The following is a 6,024-nucleotide window of genomic DNA, read 5'->3' as shown; positions in this document are numbered from 1 at the left end:
GTTTGTTCTAATTGTTTTCGAGTTGTTTGATATTTTGCATGTCTAGAAGGTCACAAGGTGATTTGTTACCTTTTGATCGTGAAATTGAAAGAACTTTGACAACCAATAGAAGACTTGCTAGGAGGAATTTGAGAGGTATTAGTGAGGTTGTAGATATTCAACCAACTATTGAGTTCATCAACCCTTTTGCAAGAGAAGGTGAGGAGAACCCAACACAAAATACCACACAAAATCAACCCACAATGCCTAAGTTTTCATCACATTCCGTACCCACCGAGGAGAACCTACCCAATGGTACTCCCACACCACAACATTTGACCGGAAATTTTATTGCTAAATCCGCCTTTATCCAATTAGTCGAAAGGAGCCAATTTGGGGGGATGCCTAGTGAAGACCCTCATTCTCATATGGAAACCTTTTGTGACTATTGTGATGCGATTTCTCAAACCGGTGTAACTCAAGACCAAATTCGATGGGTCTTATTTCCTTTTTCTCTAATTGGCACCGCGAAACAATGGTTGAAGGGCCTTGATAAGGCCACTCTCGGAATTGATTCTTGGAAGAAGTTGGCTCTAGCTTTCTACAAAAAATTCTACCCACCGGAAAAGACTAACATGCTAAGAGCTCAAATTACGGGTTTTAAGCAAAGGGATGAAGAATCTTTGTATGAAGCTTGGAAGCGGTTCAAGGGAATTTGTCGCTCATGTCCTCACCATGGACTTAGCGAGTGGTTCTTGGTACAACAATTTTGGAACGGTCTATATGAAGATTCAAGGAACATTCTCAACATGGGATCAAATGGAATGTTCACCGAAGTTGATGACAATCAAACTTGGAACAAAATTGAGGAAATGGCGGTCCATAACTCACAATATAGTAGACCTCACAAGGCTACTAGAGGAGGAAAGCATGAAGTGGACTCCGTTACTCAATTGGGTGCTCAACTTAGTGCTCACATCGACACAATCAATTTGAAGTTTGAATAAGTTATGGCTAGACTTGAAGAAGCCTCAAAATCACCAAAGCATCATGTTAATGCCATGACGGCATCTTCATCAATCCCAAGTGGGATATGTGAGAATTGTGGAACTTTGGGACATGACCAAAGTGAATGTAGGGGAACAAATGAACAAGTGAATGCTTTCCAAGCATACAAGAGTGGTACCCCTTATTCCAACTATTACAATGAAAACACCAAATTCCATCCAAATCTCTCATACAAAAGCCAAAATGTTCAAAACCCTCAAACAACATACACCCCACCTCCCATGAGAAACCAAAATCAAAGACCCTTTTACAACCAAAACCAAGGCTACCAAAATCAAAATCCATACAATCAACAAAATGACCAAGGTTTTGATGTTCAAAAAGCGGTCCTCCAAATGCAAAAGAATCAACAAGAATTTTTCACTCAAATGCAAAAAGATAGTCAAGCAAAGGAAACCACCATCAACAACATTCTAGCTCACACCAAAATGTTGGAAACCCAATTGACTCAACTAGCATCTTCAAGCTCACAAAGACAAAAGGGGCAATTACCACCTCAAAGTAATCCCCCAAGACATGAAACGGTTAGTGCCATTCACTTGAGAAGTGGTACAAGGTATGAAGCACCGAAGAAGCAAGTTGAGGATGAAGTTGTGAAAGCTAGTGATAAGGAAGAAATTGTGCAAAACTCCAAAGATGGGGAACCATCAAAAGAAGAAATTCCAAAGAAAAATGAAGACAAGGTCAAGGAGAAGGAGCCCATTGTGATTAGACTTCCTTTTCCAAGTCGTCAAGCCAAGCCCAAATTTGATGACCAACTTGGAAAATTTATGGAAATTGTGAAGAATTTGGAAGTCTCAATTCCTTTCACGGAATTAATCAATCACGTGCCGGCCTATGCGAAATACATAAAGGACATCCTCACAAAGAAGAAGTCGATCCGGAAGCTTGAGACTATCGCCTTCACTAAGGTGAGTAGTGCAATACTTCAAGGGAGTTCACCTCCAAAACTCAAGGATCCGGGAAGCTTCTCAATACCGTGTACCATTGGCGACACCACGATCAACAAAGCCTTGTGTGATCTAGGGGCTAGTGTGAGTGTTATGCTGTACTCGGTGAGTAAAAGGTTGGGGATGGGAGAGCTTAAATGCACCAATATCACACTCCAAATGGCCGATAGATCGACGAAGACACCATTAGGGATATGGGAAGATGTTCCCGTACGAATTGGGAAGTTTTTCATCTCGGTGGACTTTGTCATTGTTGATATGGAGGAAGATTCCAACATTCCAATCATTCTAGGAAGACCTTTATTACACACCGCGGGTGCGGTGATTGATGTAAAACATGGTGAGCTCACTTTAGAAGTGGGAGATGAGAGTATAACTTTTAATCTTGACAAGACTGTGAGAGCTCCCCGTTTACATGAACCGTGTTTTATGATCGATCATTATAGTCGGGAGGATGAAAGGAAGAAGTCGGAACTCCCATGGAAGAAGAAAATTGAAGATGCTCCATTCAAAGAGCAAGAGAATTGTAGCAAAGAGAGCTTGCAAAGCTCACCAAAGTCAAGCAATGAAGAAGATGGCCTTATTGGCCAAGAAAAGGAAATGGGAGAGTTGTCTCCATCAAATCAAGAGATTTTCAATGATCAACTTAATGAAGTTTGTGGTCTTTGGGACGACAAATTTAAAGGGATTTTCAATCCCTACATTGGTAATGCCATCGATCAAGACCGACAACAAGGGCCAAGGTCTATTGAAGACCTTTATCATGACAATGAACAAGCGTTTGATTACTTTTTCAAGGTGTTGAGCAACATCAACAACACCTTGAATATGCCCCCTTGACATCTCATCAAGAATGAGAGTTTGGTGGAGTCCTCCCTAAACCACCATTTGTAAATATTTCTAACTCCCTAACTTGCATTTCAATTCTTATATTGCATTTATGTTATTTTTGGATTTTTATACTTTGATCAAGATAATTATCATGTTTGAGAGAAGTGAGGGAGGGACTAACGATTTCAATTGATGTGTAGTGCTTTAGCTTAGTGTGAGGATGACAATTGCCTAGGCTATCCATGCCTTAGTAGTGACCCCACAATGAAGAACACGAGATATGAAGAAGAATGGAAAAATGACAAGGGATATGCAAAGTACACGGATGGAACTGAATCCGGGTAAAAAGGAGTAGAACCCGAGCGGATTCAGGAGAATCCGCCCGTCTTCAGGCAATCCGGGCATATTGGGCAGAAGACGCCCGTCCAACATGAGCTGAATTTTTGAAATTTCTGACTGTCAACGAATCCAGGCGTCCTGCATTGAAATCCGCCCGTCTTCAAAAAGACGCCCGTCCCGAAAGGAAAGACGCCCGTCTTCTTGGCTGAGAAAAACAAGAAAAATCCCTGTAAAGGAATCCGCCCATCTTCACTGAAAGACGCCCGTCCCGCGTTTGCAAATCCGAGCATCTTCACTGAAAGACGCCCGTCTTTAGGCGAGAATTTCTCAACCCAGAACAGGCCGAATCCGGGCGTCCCGAGCAAAAACCGCCCGTCTCGCCCCTGCATTTCAAATTTTTCGGGTTTTATAAACCCCCTCCCACATTCATTTTTTCACTCCTTCATTCATAACACTACTCATAAACCCCATAACTTCAAAACCCTCATCCTCTCCATCACAAAAACAAGATTCCTCAACAACATTCACCAAAATCAAATCAAAACATCCTTTTAACAACAAATCAATCACTCCTCTTTCAAAAAAATCAAAACCAAGCACAAAATCTTCAACCTTTGAGTCGATTTTTGAATTCATAAAGGCAAAGCCTTTCATCTTTAAATCGATTTGGGTACACTAGAAATTGAAGATTTTTCACTCTTTTCTTGGTTTATTCATCAATTGCAAGGACTAAGGGAGCAACAAAAGCAACAAAGGCAAAGGCACCAAAGGCAAAGGGACTCTCATCAAGACAAAAGAGTCTTCAAGCAAAGAAAGCATTGGCTATGGTGGTAGCTAACCCAAACTTGGAAGTGCAACAAGAACAACCTCCCATGGAAGCAACAACATCTTCTACTCCGGAAATTGCTCAACTTTCGAATTATCCGGAGGTAATTTTCATTTCCAAATCCCATAGGGACACTTTTGGCAAGTTTTCTAGAAAATCATTTCTATCCACCAAGTTTATTTGTGAAGATACCTTAGATAAGTTGGGTGTCCTTGAGCAAACTAGAGCCTTCTTTAAAGCCATGGGGTTGGAGAAATTGTTTGAATCAAAAGAATTGACATACCCCTCCCTTACCTTAGAATTTTTGAGTTCTTTGAAAGTTAACAAGGTTGAAACTATGGAGACCATCGAGTTTCGCCTAGCTAATGTTAGTAGGCGCATCTCCTTTGAGGAAATGGGTAAAGCTTTGGGTCTTAGTGATTCACCGAGTTATTTTAAGAATGTTGGCAAGTATGACCCAGACCCTCTTTGGGAGGCGATTTCCGGAAGGAAATTTGAGGACTTTCATGCTAGTCGCGCTCTATTAGTCCACCATCCGGGCATTAGAGTGTGGCACAAGGTCATAGGGAACACCATCATTGCAAGAAAAGACACCAACCATTTCACCAAACTCGATTTTGTTCTTCTTGAGTCGGCTTTGAACATTGGAAGGGAATTCACCAAGCCTTTCAACTCTCTAAGGCTTTTGGTGGATAGATGGCTAAACATTGATTGTGGGAAGAAAGGCACTACCGTTATTGTGAATGGAGGCCTAGTCACTCTTCTAGCTAAATACTTTGATCCAAACTTCAACAAGGATAGCAAGTATGAGGCGAAAGAGGGTGGTCATCTCATTGATATTAATACTATGATATACAAGTACAAGTGGGTTACCCATAACCCTCTTGACACCAAGTATGGATGGCTCACTAGTGAGGCTAGATCTTTCACTTTGCCTTCGAAGATTTGTCGTTTAAGTGTCCACCGGACCAACTATCTACTTCCCCTTTCAAAAGAGGCCGAGTACATTATCCGACAACAAAAGGGTGAAATTGAAATGCCCTCCTCTTCCATTGTCACACCACCCTATCCTTTCGAGTACCAAGAGTTCAAGCCCGAAGGCGTTGAAGCAAGAAATGATTATTTGACTCTTCTCATGCAAGAGATGCACAAGCAAGCTTTCGAGGATCGGAAAGATGCTTACTTAGCCCAATATCCACCCCTCCTTCACTTAGCTAGGCAAGGACTACTTGACCCTTCATGTCCTTTGCCTAGTTGGGCGGATAGGAAAGTCTACTTTCCGAGTGCATCTAGGGTTGTTCCGGGTGATAATGAGGTTGTCGGTAATGAAGAGGTTGATGATAACATTGATGAAGAAGCTAGTGAAGAAGGAGAAGAGGATGATGAGCAAGGTGAACAAGAAAGTGAAGAAGAAAGTGGTGATGAGTCCACTTCTTGTGAGAAAGATGATGATAGTGATGATATGATGGAAGATTAACAAGCTTTGGAGGCTCCTACCCTCTTGAGGTTTGTCTATTTCTCTCTTTGTTTTATTTACTTATTTTGATCATTGTTGGAGTAGTCCTAGCACCATAGAGGACTAACACCTCGGCCCCATTGAGGTGTTCTAATTTTATTGTTCCCACCTTTCAAAATCCAAAATGACAAAATTTGTTTCATGCATTGCATAGTGTGTGCATGAACTACACCCAACCTTAGGACATTAGCAATAATGTCTAACTCGGTTTGGGGAAGTCAATGCATACACAACGAGAGGTAATCTAAATTATCCTCTCCGTCATAAACAAAAACCATGCATCATATAGTGTAGATTAGTGTAGCTTGCATTTAGTGTAGAAATCATGCATCATGCTTGCATAATTTCCCATTATTTTGGCCATTGAGGACAATGCCCATATTAGTGTGGGGATGGGGAATTCTAACTTAGCTTTTATTCAAAAATCCAAAAAAAAAAATTGAAAAATTTCGAAAAAAAATCATAAAAATTTGAAAATTGGAAAAACCAAAAACAAGCTCATTTCTTTTTGTAGT

At 41.0% G+C, this 6,024-nt stretch overlaps 1 non-coding gene across 1 annotated transcript; it reads right to left on the bottom strand.

Moving 5' to 3' along the window:
- Positions 1-614: 614 nt before the first annotated feature.
- LOC141616595 (small nucleolar RNA R71) lies at positions 615-721 on the bottom strand. Its single transcript, XR_012530932.1, has one exon. It is a non-coding gene; the product is annotated as a small nucleolar RNA R71 (small nucleolar RNA).
- Positions 722-6,024: the final 5,303 nt, after the last annotated feature.

Source organism: Silene latifolia, chromosome 11 (genome assembly GCF_048544455.1).
Source record: "Silene latifolia isolate original U9 population chromosome 11, ASM4854445v1, whole genome shotgun sequence".
NCBI classification, from domain to species: domain Eukaryota; kingdom Viridiplantae; phylum Streptophyta; class Magnoliopsida; order Caryophyllales; family Caryophyllaceae; genus Silene; species Silene latifolia.
This window is presented reverse-complemented; position numbering and strand designations above follow the sequence as displayed.